Raw genomic sequence first — 15,980 nt, 5'->3', positions numbered from 1 at the left:
ACCCCAAACCGCATCATTCAAAAGGTGGTAAAGAGCTGACCCCAAAGGCTACTCGGCAAGCGTGGCGCTTTGGCTTGCAGCAAGCTTGCCTGGCTGGCCAGGCTCAGCCACTCGCTGGTGGTCCAGTACAGGATAACTCATATTTATGACAGGAGGAATGGGTTTCAGCAAGTAAGCACCCACTACCTGGTAGATGGACACAAAAAGACCCTAAGTGGGACTTACAGCATACAGAAAAAGCCAAGGCTGTCAAGCCAAAGAGTTGCGCAGTGCCCCTTCACTCACCGTTCCCCCAGATCTGACAACATAAGAAAATGAGGCTGCAGGTACTTCCACCATCAGCTGGGCTTTCACAGGAGCACAGTGCCCGTGCCGATGGTTCCAAGTTGACCCAGGGTCAGCGCAGCTCCCCAGTAGAGAAACAGCCCGGCGGGACTCCACACGCGGCACGGTGACTCTCTTCTCTTCTCCTTTCCCTTTTGTTGAAGCATCACTTGAAGCAAAAGCCTGGAAATGCATTATCCAGGAAAGAAAAGCAACCACATTACGAAGCGAGTGCACAAAGCACACCATGACATTTACAAGTGAGGTTGGTCTTACTCATTTGTATTTCAAAGGCCAGGTTGACACAAGACATTTTTCTTCTTCTAGCTTCGTCTGTGAAGGGAATAATACATAATTTTGAGTGTTGTTGCCACGGTGTCAGCCAGAGCCTTCCTGCAGAGTCAGCTACAATGACATTCAACCTGCCTCGCTTGGAGAATGTAAGGACCAACCTGGGAAAATCCCCCCTTGGTGATATGACCCCCACTGATTTCAGGAGGCTTGCTCATGCTCATACACTCACCGACCCATCCTAAACTGCCTATGGCTTGAGTGAATAATAAGCTAATAGTGTTGAGTGTCTTCCCTCCTTCAGTAACTTCACACTGCCGAAACCTTTCCATCTTCAGAGCTCTCGCTGATTGACGGTGACAGTTAGTGACAAAACTCAGGCTCAACGTTTTAACACATTTGTGGCCTCTTATCACACTGTAAGGTCTCCTCCTTTGCAGGAAAATGGTATTTTTGATCCCACTACCAGCAACAACCCCAGCAGAAAGGATGGAGGACCACCAGTGCCGATCAGCCCCAGCCCTTTGGGTGGCAAGCTGCAGTGCTCCTTAGAGCAAGAGCTGCCTCTTACTTCAGCCCAGCAACCTGATGTAAAATCAAACTGAAATCCAGTTTACAGTCTACACTGTCATACCAGACCCACCAAGACCCTCGTTGGAGGTGGCAATATCCTGCTCTGGCATAACGCCTGCCTTAGCTGACGACCTCAAAACTGGCAGTCAAGGTACATGGAGCATTTCCCTGTAATAATAGTTTCAGCCTCACATGCTCCTCCTAGTAAAAACCTAACTATCTCAAAGGGAAAAGCCATCCTCTACATGCTACACCTCACACATTTTATGTGCCTGTTTTCAGGTCATCAATCTAGAAACTCTGGAACTTCTTGGAAACTTTTACTAGCCTACAACAAAGCCCACCACAAATCAGCTGGACTGTGATTTATATTAGGCAAATACGTAAAACTGACCAAGTCACAACAGAACAGGTCTCCATCTCTTTGGTAGATAACATCATGACCGCCTTCTTGGTAGATGCAGAAGCCTTAAAGAGATGCCAACATAACAAAGGCCATGAATGTCCATGCAATGAGAATGTCCTCTTCCAAGCGGGATGAAAAGATGGGCGCATTAAGTGGGCATTTCGCTCCACAGGTTCCTTCAGGCTAGAGTTGACCACAAGGCTCTACTTTTCCTTCCTGACTTGACCCTATGGTTAACTTTGGCTCCTTTTCTGCCCCGAAAGCACGTTGGCATTGTCAGAGTCCTTCTACCCAGTTATTAAGTCCATGCACATGAGCCTAGCAGGCACACTAGGAAAGCAAGTAAGCGAAGTAGCAAAGTAAGGTAAGAAGCAACGGGTGAACCAGCTTGCCCCAATTAATGACCTTCCAAATCAGAATTCTTTCAAGTTTGTCATCCAGTGCAGAGTTCTTCTCACCCATCTCCTCCACCCACCATCACACACTCCACCTCTGTGCCAGCTGCTGCCTCCAGTCTTCACCCATGCCAGTAACACCCTAGTCACGGGCCAGCGCATCTCCCCTCCTCTTTCAGGGCAGTTTTATCCCCATTTCAAAAGGCATTTTCCCCATATATGCTTTGACCACGTTTGTGGACACATGCCCATTTGCACACACGCAGCCAACAAGCATCCGTAACTCAGAGATTTGGGGGCTTCCACCTAGCAGCTACAAAGACCACGCACCCCTCACATACAGGCAAGTGAAATGGTGCTGGATGGTTCCTGCAATGGTGCTGGATGGTTCCTGCCTTCTCTCGCCCAGGTGGAGCAATGGTCTTATTTGGGGATGAAGGGGAATGAACAGGGACAGGTCACAGAGAGTTCTGGCAATGGACTGGTTGGACCCAGCAGATCCAACCCGAGATCCCACCACAAAAGTGAGAATGATTTCCCCGTGACAGCGCAGGCAAGACAGGCTGTATATAAATCACATACAGTAATGCATACAGGCACAGAGCTATATATAAGCTATATATAAAGTACACACCAAAATAACAGCAAGGGGTACGGATGCCAAAGCAGGGATAAAATTAGCTTATTAGAGAAGTGGCAAAATCTTACAAGATCATGGAAAAAAAGCCTATTTTGAACAGTAATGATCACATTTCAAAAATAGTGGATACTCTTGGCTTGGAGCCCTACATACCACAACAGACGACGATCAACTCGGATCTCATGAGAGAAAAATCAGCCAGAAGGTCCATGGGAGATATCCCAGGAAAAACAAGGATTTCATGCGTTAGGGCACTGCAGCAAATTATTTCCCTGGCATCACAGAGTGCACCAGTGTGCTCTCTAAGCCAGACTGCTGCTGAAATGTGACTGTCTTAAAATCACACAGCCCTGACATGGCAAAAATCAGCAGAACCTCAGAAACAACTTCAAAATCTATTCCTTGAAGGCTAGTTCAACATTAACTAGACAGAAAGTAATGTTGGCAGGGAATACCAGGATGCCACCCTCGAGATTTAACCCCAATAAGGCAAAAATGTCAATAATGTCAAATGCATATAAATTAGAATAGAGCAATACTGTTGTTAGCTCAGTGACTTTGTAACAATCAAGTTACAGTGCTAAACAAGACTGAAAATGAATGAAAATGGGCTGGAGAGTTTTTATCACAATTGGATAATGTGTCCAAAGGCATCACAGGGGGCACGCGAGCATCCCAAAGCTAGGAAGTATTTAACAACTCCTCTAGAAAGGTAAGAGTGATAAATACAAGGCAGTAGAAATCTGTAATAAAGCCTACTATAATATTAAACAATCATTAATCAAATTCAAATAAAGGCAACACTTATATTGAGCAATAATAAGTGCAGAACATAATCAGAATCACTGCACCCAGAAATTAAGACCTACCACCAAGGCAGGGGCAGGCACAGTGCATCTGAAGAGGCAGGCTCCACTCCACACTTTAAGGACCTCAGGACTTTTATTGTAAAACCTTGGGTAAAATCCCTCCCCAGCGCTTTCCGAAGAGAAATCTGTCCGAGACGCCAACGCGGCTCTGAGCATCATTTGCCCAGCTCAGCTTACAGCAAAAAGTTTTCCTAACTTTCCCATCCTTTTCACCACCGTTTTGCTGGATTATTTGGTTGTGGGCACGAGGGATGAATTACAGGCGCAGGGTAACTCAATCCCTCTCTCCCCTGGAGAAGCTCCACTGGCAGCTTGAAGTGAGGTGCTGACCTTGGTTATCTTACCCTCTTTTTTTCCTCCTGCAAGCAACCACAACAGAAACCTCAAGTGAAATTGTCCTAATCTCTCCTGGAGATTTTGATTTCAGTCCGACGTGGGTGCTATTTGAAGCTTCATGAAAGGAACATCTAAAATAAAAAGGTTTGTGGTGGCGTGCAGCAGTAAAATTGCTTTCAAAGCCTTAATGCATCAGTTCATCTGGAAAAACCCAAGAGTGTTCATTAACTCCTGGTATGCTGGCAGTTTCAAAGATGCTGCCCATGGCCAAGATCAGCCCGTTATCCCAAACACAATCACCCATCTGCTGCTGTAGCCAGGCAGCAGCTCCAAATTTTATATTCATCCTCTGTTTCAGGGAAACAAGGACTTAATATTAAACTCATTTAACACACCAGCAACAGAGACATCAAGAAATTAAAGGGTGGGACTGCTCTCTCCCTAACCTCAGCTGTCTAGAAGTTAGGCATCTAATGTAAGCCAACTGTCGGGAAACTTTCCATGGTCCATGAAGGAACAGGCTGCTCCAAAGCATCATTTGTTCCCCCTCTTCCCACTGAATATAAGTGGAGCTTACATTGGGGGCAAAAAAAACCAACAGGTTTTTTAGATTTCACACATAACCTCACCTGACTCCTAACCACAACCATTCAAGGGCAGCGAAGGCCACTAAATACTAGCTCCAACTGGCACAGTCGTGCTGGTATATCTCCAAGCGGGCCAGAATTTTGGCTGCCAAGTCACACTTCTGGACACCTTTGGTCCAGCTGTGTGACCTGTCTGAGGTCACATGGGAAGTATGTACCAACACCAGGACCGGGGTGGTCCATGCTCAAGCTTGAGCTCTTCCCCCTTTTGGAAAATGAAACTGCTTTAAAAGCCTTCATTTGTCCTCTCAGAAAACACACAAAAATGAATCCCAGGAAGCACCAAGTTGGTTTTTTTTTTTAGCGCAACTGTTACAGAAATAAGAAAATTCAATTTGGCAAGACAATCCATTTTCTCCCTTTGCCAAGACATCTCTTCCCCGATAACCTATGTGGTATGCAACTTCCCAGCAGTCGGACACAAGGAATGCCCATTCTGCCCCATTCCCACCTGGTTCTCCTCAACTGTCCGGCAGCCCTGCCTGCACCAGCGGCACCATCACAGGCAAGAGCATGGGGAAAGGGTTGCAGCTTCAGCTGTTTATCCAAAATACCAAGGCATTTGAGAGTAACATAAAACAGCCAGAACCATCAACTTTATGCTCTTTGGGACTATGCCCGGATAGGAAATCTTCCCAGGAAAAGATCATTTGTAAAGCATTATCTATACGGTAAGGTCTAATGAGTTAATCCCCATCACAACGTACATCTGATGCCTTCCCACGGAAAGATGCAACCCAGTAAGGAGGTATTCCTGGCATGTCATTACGCATGGCCACTTTGCAGCAACATCAGCTCTCCCTGTCATGACCAATAAGATGGAAAACCACCACCCATCTCATTCCCAACAGCTCCCAGCATGCCTGCTTGGAACAATAAAGCCCCCCTCTCACAAGGGCAACCCCTTCCTCCACAGCTGAGCTCCAACTATTGCTGTTAAAGACCTCTCAGGTCCTCTTCTTTTGGGAATCCAGTTGACAAATTCAGGCAAACGCACGTGAACAAAAGAAAAAAAAAAATGCAAACCCAACACATGCAGCTGTTCGGCAGTTTGGTTTGTGTGTTTTCCATTCTGAGTTTTAATCCCCCCTTCCATAAACGTGCATTGGCACCACGCACCTGCCAGCCCCATCAGCGTGGACCCCTCAAGCCTCTTGGCTCCAGCCTGCGTGCCACCTTCTCCGAGGCAATACTGGTCTGGTTGCAAGTTGCAATAGAGTGGGTAGTTATGACTCAGGATTATTGTTAAGAAACATTACCCCCAGAGCACTTGGACGTTAGCAGAATACGCCCCAGTTTTAATAATTAATCCTTCTTGACCTCAGCCCCTTCTGCTTCATATTGGTTTTCAATATGCAACTTCATAATTCAGAAAATTAACACGGTTTTCTTCAAAAGGGTCAAATTCATTAAGGAAAAAGATCTGCACAAGGACATCTCCCCAAAGGAGACACGTCTGCAGGACATGCTGCAGATGCATTTGCTGCCCACCAGTGCCATCAGTTGCTGCCCACAAGTGGCCCAGAGAAGACCTCTCCCTGCTTCCTCCCAAACCCTTCAACACCCACCCCACCGCAGCCGAGACAGACTATATAATGAAGGGTAACATTCACAAGTTGTGGCCACGCAGGACACATGGGAAGCTTTCCTATGAGCAAAGTGGTGCAGTGTTGAAAGGGGTCACCTGGAGAGGTGGGGATATTTCCATCCCTGGAGGTGCTGGCTGCCCTCCTCCAGTGCTGGTGGCACTAGAGACCTCCCGCGGTCCCTCCCGGTCAGCATTTTGGGGGCCCTCCCTTGGGTCCTACTGTGTTGTAGGGAGACACCAATGACCTGGCTGCTCTCCCAGGACCTCCCCGCCTTTCCCCCCAGGTCCCCACCGTGGACCACGTCTGGTTGATGTCCCTCAAATCCCTTTGTTACGTCCTCCAGCCTCCCAGGAAACGCAGTGCACAACCTGGGCAGACACCAAGGTCAGGGCAGCTCTGTGTGCGGTAAGGCAGGCAAAGGCATGGGGACGTTGAGAAGAAACTCAAGAAAAACATACAGACCATACAAACCACCTCTGAGAGCAGCTTTTTATATGCGTGTGATTTAACCATCCATAGACACCGTTAACTTTAATAGGAAGCAGCAGAACTGAACAACCCACTGATGCAAAACCTAAAAAAAAAAGACCAGAAAACACCTGTTTCAACTAAATATACACAGTCTGCTACTGGATCCCCCCCATGAACACGAGACCCACGTGGCCGTACACACCATGCAATTTGTAAAGGAGATTGTACAAATCTGTACCGATGCCATGCTCTCTCTAGGCACGGACACGTGTAACCACTGAATGTGGCAAATCACCGGCTGGCCCAGTCGATGCTGGGAGCCGCTGATGAGGAGCAGCTGAAACCTGAAGAGGAAAATGCAAGCTGAGGGAAGACCAGACTGAACAACGCCACCATTTATTTTTTCCAGATTTATAGCAATGGCTCTGAGAGGATGTAATGCTTCTAAAGCTTTGATCAAAAGTCTGGGTGCCCACACGGGCAAGGATGGAGCCTGCGGAGAGTATGGGGCTGCCCAGCCTGCTGCTTCCCACCTCCCCATCCAGGCATCCACATACTCATCACCCCACGAAGCTACTGTAAAGAAGTAAAAATGCCTGAAATAGGAGACAGCTCAAACGGATTTTTATCATCACATCCTGCACATATCAAGTGAAATCAGAAAGGGGGAGGAGCAGCCCACAAAATAAATACGCATTTAACCCTCATGGTGAAAGAGTTGGGAGTCTTGGCTTTGGCGAGGAGGGGGGTGGGGGTGGCCCTGACAAAGTGCTCATTAACATTGGGAAAATTAGTGAAACCATCAATAAAATGAAGCAGGGCACGTCACGCCGCAGGAGAGCACAGCAAGAGATGTGGGGAGCAGGGCCGTCTGTGGCCAGGGCTGAGCTGACGGCGCCTGACAGGGCACGTGTGCAGGTCCAAATCACAGCAAAAAAATCCACTGCGTTTAAAGCCCTGGTTCGGCGTAAGCCCAGGTTGGGTGTGAAATTCGTCAGCAGCAGAATCGGGGCGGGAGAGGAAGAGCGACAGCTCAGCGCCGCTCCCCACCGCACTCCGCATCGCCGCGCTGCCCAAGCAGGGTCCTAAATCCACAGTGCTTTCGAGCTAAGGGATGTCACCGCTTAACCAGTTACCTTTTGAGCTGCAGCAACTGGTTGGATTCATGTACTGCTGCTACTGCATCAAACATGAGGCAAAGCAGAGCCTAAAAGCCCTTCCAGGTAGGTTTAAACTAACCGATCTAATGTTTTGCACTTGAAACAGTCTCAACGGGCAGCAGCTCAGCAAGCTCTGCTCGCCCAACACTCCTCAGATTGCATTCATCAAAGAAGGTTTTAAGCCGCTATGCACACTCCTATACTGGGGATTGGCGTTGGTTTAGCTGGACTACTGCAAGACCTGGAGGACGTTCCGTTGCAGGGACCTCACAAGTGCCAACTGGACGCTGTTAGCAATTAATTGCTGATGAAAATGCTGCCCACACCTGAGCACCCCACTCGCCCCAGGACGCAGCTCCTCACAGGGTCAGCATCGCCACAGCCCACCCCATCGTGTTTTGTGTCTCCGGGGCTGGCCTCTGGGCTTTTGCCCCATTTGCCTCTTTACAAGACCCTTAGGCTTGACAGAGTTATCTTGTCATGTTGGACCTGACTGCCTTTTCTCAGGGCTGATCAACTTGCATCATGCAAATTACCCAGGGTGGAGGTAAACTTCGTTAGTGGCAGAAAGGGGCATTCAGATGGTTCCTTTTATGTTTCACAGGTCATTTGCATCTTATTCTCTGCCTTTAGGGCAACTCCCAGTTGACTGAACACCTGCTTTTAGTTGCCGGGAAGCAGATAACAAACCTCCTTCTCCACCCACCCCCAATTCACACCCCTTCCAAATATTTAGCTGAATATTTAGCTGCGTCACTGAGACTTGGAAAACCCTCCTCACTTCGTGCAGGCTGCTCATTTTATCTTGGTCAAGATGGAGATGAGCACATTCCCCTGCTTACTGTGTCCCAGAATCCCAAAGCATCCCAGCAAGCCAAACCCAAGGAAAGCAGAGAGCCTCACACCAGGTCACAGGCTTGGCGGCTCCACATCTCTGAGCCCTGAATGCTCTCACTGATGTCCAAGGTGTCAGCTCAGCACAAAGATGCTTCCAAAAAAGGAGGGATGGAGAGAGGAAGCCAGCTGGAGTGAACTTTATCATGGAACAGGCGGCCAGCAGCCAAGTAAAAATGAGGCTCTTTGCTGGGATACTGCACCGATACTGCAGAAAGCATCACCCCTGCTCAGACACAGCACTAGGATCTCCTGTTGGATAGCCCGTCCCTGAAGAATTATTCACACCACAACTCCTAAGACTCAGTTCATCCTTATTCTCTGGACAGAGAATCCAAGCATGACCTGAGACCAAAGAGACCAGCAGCAGAAGCAAGCATCAAACCCAAGGGCACCATAAGGCCCTGCAACATCTTCTGGCTTCCAAGGTAGACAGACGGAAGGCAGAAGATGTACGTGTCCCCCACTTGGACATGGCCAGGGCTCAGAAAAAGGGCAGTGACCACACAACTTCACCGTGACAGTGTTTCTCTCGCTATAAAAGGGAGCGTTTCCTCTCTCCGGGGCTGCAGTGAAAATACTTCAATGACTAGTAACACAGAAAAGCTAACAGTAAATTGCAGAAGAAACTCCATATGTAACAAAAACATACACACACATTCTCTTCACCCACTTAAAACTAAACAAGAATGATGCACTACAGCAAATTATTTTAGTTCCTCGCTTTAAGGTGACAGTCTTGACAATGGACCATCAACATCAATCCCTCTTTCTCAACGTGCTGCACCTCTGAGAACATACTGAGGGCATCAGCAGAAGCAAAAGCATACCAAAAATCTTCCAGAATTGCATCTGCTTAGGTACAACAGCTTGTACATCTAAATTTTAACCTTTTTAACTCAGTATTTCTCCACACTACAATACGGACTAGCCAGCACAGGCTGAGCACTCAGCAAACATACACAGAAGATGACATTCCTGTCCTTCAAAAAAAAAGGAAGTGAAGTGGAGGAGGAATTTCCCCTGCACGGGAGATGCAGTGAAGTGCACAAAAGCTCTTGGGGGAGACGCTGTTCAACAGAGCCCTGACAAGCAGGTCTCGGCTCTCTGCGTTACCGCACCTGGAGGCTGGTGCACCGTAGCCGAGTTACCGGGATGCGGATGCTCCCACTACAGGTGTCAGGCTGCCATGGGGACAGAGTAAGCATCACTCCAAACCTTCCCGCGGCTGAAAAGCTACAAGCCGCAATATTCAAAAAGGCAGAGGCCAGAGCAGCTCCGGGGCTGGTTCCCAGGAGGTTCACGGGCAGCCCCAGCAGCCTCACCAGGTCTCAGTGCAGCAGCTCCTGGGGCTGGAGTCATCTTGCTGGTCCCTACCGGGACTGCAACAGCCAGCATGAGATGACCCAGTTGGACTGAAACCTCCTCAGCGATCATACCTTATCCTTCAGGAACGTCCTTATGCTGCCAGTCAGGTTGTATAAACGCTGAGAGCAGGCTCAGACAAGTGGCTCACAGATTTAAGCTGTGTCCAAACCTTGAGGAAAATTTAAGGGAAGCCTAGGAGAGGCCCAAGCGTTCATGCAGTGGGTCTGGACAACCCAAAACACTATCAAGCACGCTGAACTCCAGCCCTGCTCAAGGTGCAGACATTACACACACCTTGCAGACCCTACATCCAAACAAACCGTCTTGGCTGTGCTGACAGTGCGGAGAAGCAGGTCTTGTAGGGAATGACTCATCCCATGCAGATGCAGGTCTCAGGGTCAGGCACTTCCTAAAAATAACCATTTCCCTCCAGCAACTATAAAAAGGAGGCTGGGCGAGGGACTGGTTCAGTAGCAGGTAATCGCAGCAGAGGTCTCCGAATCTAGAGGAGCAAGGTCCCCTGCTGTAAAACCCAAATACAGCCAGAGACAAGGTCTGTGTGATACACAGACCTCAACATATTCAAGATAGTCTCCAGCCCTTCTGAGACCCCCAAGCACATCAGCACTCTAAAATCCTCCCATCAGCCCTGAAGAGGCAAAATACAGGGAAATCCGTAACAAAAATGAAGTCTGGAGGTTCAACAGAAGAGGTCTCACCCAAAGGGTGCAGAGAAGCCCGGGAGGGCTTTTGTCTCCAGGCTTACAAGTGCTGAAAGCTGTCACCACTCACCTCATTTCCCAGGAAACCCTGGCAGGATCAGACCTCCCTTCCACACGCTCCTCCTTTCTCGTTTTCACAATCAACGGAGACCTACATGACATTACAACAAAAGAAAAGTCAGCGAGCCCAACCTTGACCCCTCCCTCCAGCCCAAAACCTTCATTTCCTCAGTTCTTCAAAACAAGGCTGCACTGGAAAGCAATTATATATAAATGGCAGCTTACATTATCTATTTAAATATATTTTATATTTATTTAATATTTATTACCTATTTAAATATATTTATATATAAACTGGGGAGGGGACAGGAGGCCCCGGCGAGTGGCCAAGGCAGCAGCACGTTCCTCTGCGGTAGCGAATGGACCGGCATCAGGGATGAACCCTACAGCCTGTCCCGTGATGAACACCCACGGTGACCCAGCAATGGGGCACTGAGGCGAGCCTGACAAGGTCCTCTTGAGATGTTCACTGTCAGCTCTAAAGCAATCCTTCAAACACTCCTAAAGAGCAATGGGAGAAAACACAGCCAGGAGTGCCAGGGAGCCTGGGACGATGAAGAAATGCCTTTCTCGCGGTGCTCGCCCAGGGCTGGCCAAGAGCTGCGAGGACAAGGTGTGGAGGCAGCAGCGGACCCCTGCTCCATGACCCAGAGCATCCCGGCACCATCCCGGAGAGGATGCGGGCTGTTCCCCATGGTGACCTCCAGGCCTTGCTGGCACCCCACGTTACAGCCCGAGGGTTGCCCAGGACAGCCAGCCAGCCGCCAGGCTGCTGCTCAGGTCCCCAGCGCTGCGCTGGGTGGTGGTGCTGGTGGTCTGCTTTCTCACACCATCTAGGTCCTCATCCTCTCCTTCCTCTCAGGCCACGGGACCCCATATATCACACAGCCACGGATCACAGAGCCACTGTGGCGGAGCAGGGTAAGGGGACCTTTCTTACCATCAGAATAGCCTCATCGCTCAGCCTGCTTAACCCAGCCACATTTGCACTGCTAAATTTGGGAGAGTATGAGAAGCATTCCCTCGGAGCGGAGCGGGAGGTGGGGGAGGGACAGGCAGGCTTTTGGCCTCCTTTAACTCCCTGCCAAGTGCTCTGTAATTCAAAGTCCGTGTCAGGGATGCCACCCCGAGCTGCACAGCCATGGCCCAGACCCAGCAAACCTGGAGATCCAGTGCCTTAACCCCTTCAGAGGCAGCACCTCAGCTTGGCTATTTTAAGAAAATGATTGAGGCAGGCTTTCTGAAACAGCTCCCACCGAAATAAAAGGTTTCCAGGAGGTATGTGGGGGCAGCTGGGGACATCTCCATGCAGGGAAGGAGGCACTCAACTTCAGATAGCCAAGTTTGAAGACCCTGCCCTGAAAGGATGCAGTGCTCAGCTTGGTTAACAGCTAGCAGCAATCCTTACATTCAAACTGATTTAAGAAGCTGTGAATGACTATTTTTGGGTGCAAAATAGATGAACTACTCAGGAAAGACAGCACTAATACCTGCAGCCAGAAAGGGTCACCATCCCTGGCAGCACCTAGGAACATTGCCCTGACCTGCAGCACAGGCACCTAAAAACATCTCATCACCGGGCTTTGCTTTTGAGATCGTAGAAGCAAATTAAACCTCTCTCTCGTTCTTGTTGCTGGCGGGTACAGGAAGGAAACGCAGGTTATGGTAACATTTCTGGGCCCGTTTTCCATAAACACCATCAGCACCTGCACCCTCCTGCAGATGCCCAGAGAAATCTGCTCCTGGAAATCCAACCCATAAAAAATGTTGGGGGGGGTGTTGCTGCCCACACCCAACAAAAAAACACATTAATTAATCCCAGAGGGTGCCAAGTCCAACGGCGTACAAGGTGAGCCGGATTATCTTCCCCAGCGCCCACACCGAGATGTTCGAGGGAGCTTTTGAGGAATCCAGGCATGAGCCTGGGCAACCAGCCGCCGAGCTACGGCTGCTCTCCTGGGACCTTTCCCAACCAATTCACAGGCACACACGGAAAAAAAAACAACTGGGCTTGTTTTCCGTAGAAGTGGGCATCAAACGCTCTGACATCAAGAAGGATGATTAAAGACAGTTGAGTTACAAGGAAAGATTAAAAGAACTAAATATGCCCAACTTGGCTAAGCAATGAGTAAGAGGAGACGCGATAAAAGACTCCAGGCATCTGAATGAAGGGAGTGGCATGGCATTAAAGGACTGAATAAAATACCTTTCTGAGAAAGGGATCCATCAACGATCTCCCAAGAGATAAGGTACAAGCCTCATTTTTTAGGCATTTATAAAACCGGTTGCTAGAACTGAGGGTTTTGAGGAGAAATCCACATTGCCCCAAAGGGAGCACGCACCAAAGCTTTTCATCTCCAGCACAGGGTGCTGCGAACAAAGCACGCGATGCCACAAGGGAGCACAGGAAACTTGGGGAGTGGCAAGTATTTCATTCTGTCTCACCCAAGAAAGAGAGATATGTTTTTTCACTGTAAAATTAAAAAAAAAAAATTGATTTTCACGTCTTGTTTTTAATTCAGCAGCCCTAGTCCATAATGTTTCAGGTTTAAAAAAAAAAAAAAGAAAATAACCACCAGCCCATTCAAAATGAACAGGTCTGGGGGTCGTACAAGTACTAGACTTTTTCCCCCAATAATTAAAGATACAAGGAGGACCGCAGAGGCCAGAGCCCGGCTTTAGCTGACCAGTGGCATTCCCAGGGACTGCAAGCCCGGCAGCTCTCCGGAAAGCATTTCAATACCTGGCTCTCCTAAGACTGTACCCCTCAGAGAAAGTGCCCTCTGAAACCCAGGGACCCGATACACTTTATAAAGATCAGAAGTAAGCCCTAAACCCTGAGAAAACCGCCCAGGAGGAGAGCTAAACCTGTTATGCTGGCTTTGCCCCAAAAAGCCATGTATAATGCATGTAACGTACATACCTACCTAAATATCAACTCCGTGAAGCCAAAGCAGTGGATTTTGTGTAATTTCACATGACGTCCAGCCATATGAGGGTCTCCTGAACATCTCCCCACAGCGCGGACAGAGGGGTGTACCCAAGGCAAACAGCATGACCTGGCCAACAGTACTTACTGAGTACAGACACATGCACAAGGAGATTTCCACCAACACCAGCTTATCAGTTCATCTGATGTACCTGCAGGTTGCAATTAACCCCCGAATGTTCTTTCGGCTATTTCTGCCTGGATATTCTTGATGCAACTAGGCCACTGGGTATGATTTACAAAGCTCGGCGGCATCCCAGATTTGAGTACCTGACAGACTCCTTTCATCCTCAACAGGGAAAAGCCAGAAGACATTTGTTGATGGTGCAATTTTAAATCACAGTTAAATTCACACAATGGCTATATATCATCAAGGAGGTAGTCCCGTCCCAGCTCCCCCTGGCTCCCCTGACCTGGTGAGTCATTGCAGGGCAATCGGACCTAAGAGAAAACTAGCTAGGAAGAAAAAAGGTGAATAATTTTCTTCTAATTAATTCCCTAAACCAGTTCAGTGGGCTTCAGGCAAGTACTAGAAATCTTTCCCCTTTTGGCATGAGTGAGATCAGCTGAACTGCAACATGTGACCACAATCCAAGGCAACCTTTGTTTGCAAGACCAAGAGTGGATCTTTTTGATTTTTTTTTTCCCCCCTTTCCCACAGCAACCTCTTAAGTCTGCAACTGCCTTTCTCCATGGGAACAGGAGATCCACCGTTTACTGACCGGTGAGTTTTATTGCAGAGTTGAAACAGGATGTTCACAGAGGATTTTTTTTTTTTTTTTTAAATAAGTAGAGCATTTCAGTATGCAGTAAATCTTCTTGCTTTATGCTTGCTTGTCTTTTTGGGAAGCTGAAGTACGAAACCAGACTGCCAGACTAATTTTATATATTGAAGAAACATGATTCTACCCAATCTGAAGGGCAGGCCAAAAGACCTGTTCAAAGTGGAGGAAACTCTGCACTTACAGTTTGGGATGAAAAGGGGAAAATTAAAACATCTAAGAGAGATTATTATACCTTCTATCAAACCTTCCTCTACCCGTACAGACTCAGCTGCTTCCATCACTGCAGCGACACTGATGCTCAAGATAACCAGGCTCAGGGTATCACTGCCACAAAGAATTAAAGGCTTGCAGGTTGTATTCAGAGAACTCCTTCCTTTCCTTTTGATGTTAATTTTGGGTATCCCCACTCAGGCCACAACTGTAGTTTTACTCTGCTCTCATCACGCATTCAGACAGACAGCCCTTGCGGCCCTCACAGCTAGCGTGGCAGGAGGGCAAAGCCCCTCTCTGACCCACAACTCATCCTTACATGAACGGCTTTGGGGATCTGAAGAAGGAAATGTAAAATTTTGACACCTGCAGTTCCCACTACAGGGAGTAAAGGTTATTTTTTCCCCATTCAGCTAGTTAATAAGAAACAACTGACTCCCAAAACACACACAAGATTATACTATTCAGAACAGCAGATTGGGATAATGCACGTGTAAAAAAAAAAAAAAAAGTAGAGGAGCCTGAAAGAGCAGCAGGTCCCGGCGTAGCAGTGCATCTCCTGCATCACCCGCCCAAACGCGCGGTGCTGCAGCGAGGAGCGATGGAGGAAGGTGAGCCCAGGTGAGGTCCACGCACCCCCACCATGGGTGAGGAAGGGCAGGGGGGAAGGTGAGACCCAGAAAAAACAAAAAGCTGGATCCCTGTGTCTCTGCACAGACAGTGCAGATGCCCTGGTACCCGGCAGGACCACAGCTCGCTCCCGCGCTACGGAGCCCTGGCACCTCCACGGAGCCGGCATCCTCCTCAGGAACAGTCCCTCTGAAAGCCAGGGGAGGGCTGACTGTGCAATTAACGACCTATAAAGAAACCCACTTGCTGTTACTCTTGGTTTTTTTACTTGCAAAGAGCAGCAGAACCCGATCCTGGGTGCACAGCTCTGCAGGGTGCAGGTGCTTCGCCGCCCCCACGCCTGCCCAGCCTTCCCCGGCACAGAGCCCCGCTGCTGACAGCACCCACCGCTGCCCCAGCTGCGACAGCAATTTCTGTGTCCCTCCTTCGCTAAACTAATGTAGCGCGGTGCCTTTTGGTGCTTAAGAGAGGGGATTGCCGGCGCAATCTCGGAGAGCGTCTTGCTTTCCAACAGACGGAGCCTCAGGATACCTTTGGAGATGCCTGGGAAAGACAGGCTAATGTATTCTGCATGTGGGCAGCGGGGAGACATGCACCGAACCTGGCTGGATAGGCAGGCGG

General features: G+C 48.8%; 1 long non-coding RNA gene across 1 annotated transcript in view; it reads right to left on the bottom strand.

The window, feature by feature from the left end:
* Nucleotides 1–15,980, bottom strand: part of LOC126048197 (uncharacterized) — a 107,482-nt gene that overhangs the window by 30,242 nt on the left and 61,260 nt on the right. The window contains exon 3 of the long non-coding RNA XR_007508813.1: nt 10,756–10,836. This is a non-coding gene — a long non-coding RNA (uncharacterized LOC126048197). The remainder of the gene's footprint in view (nt 1–10,755; nt 10,837–15,980) is intronic.

This window comes from Accipiter gentilis, chromosome 2 (genome assembly GCF_929443795.1).
Source record: "Accipiter gentilis chromosome 2, bAccGen1.1, whole genome shotgun sequence".
Taxonomy (NCBI): domain Eukaryota; kingdom Metazoa; phylum Chordata; class Aves; order Accipitriformes; family Accipitridae; genus Astur; species Astur gentilis.
The sequence above is the reverse complement of the archived record's forward strand: the minus strand, read 5'-3'. Positions and strand labels throughout refer to the sequence as shown.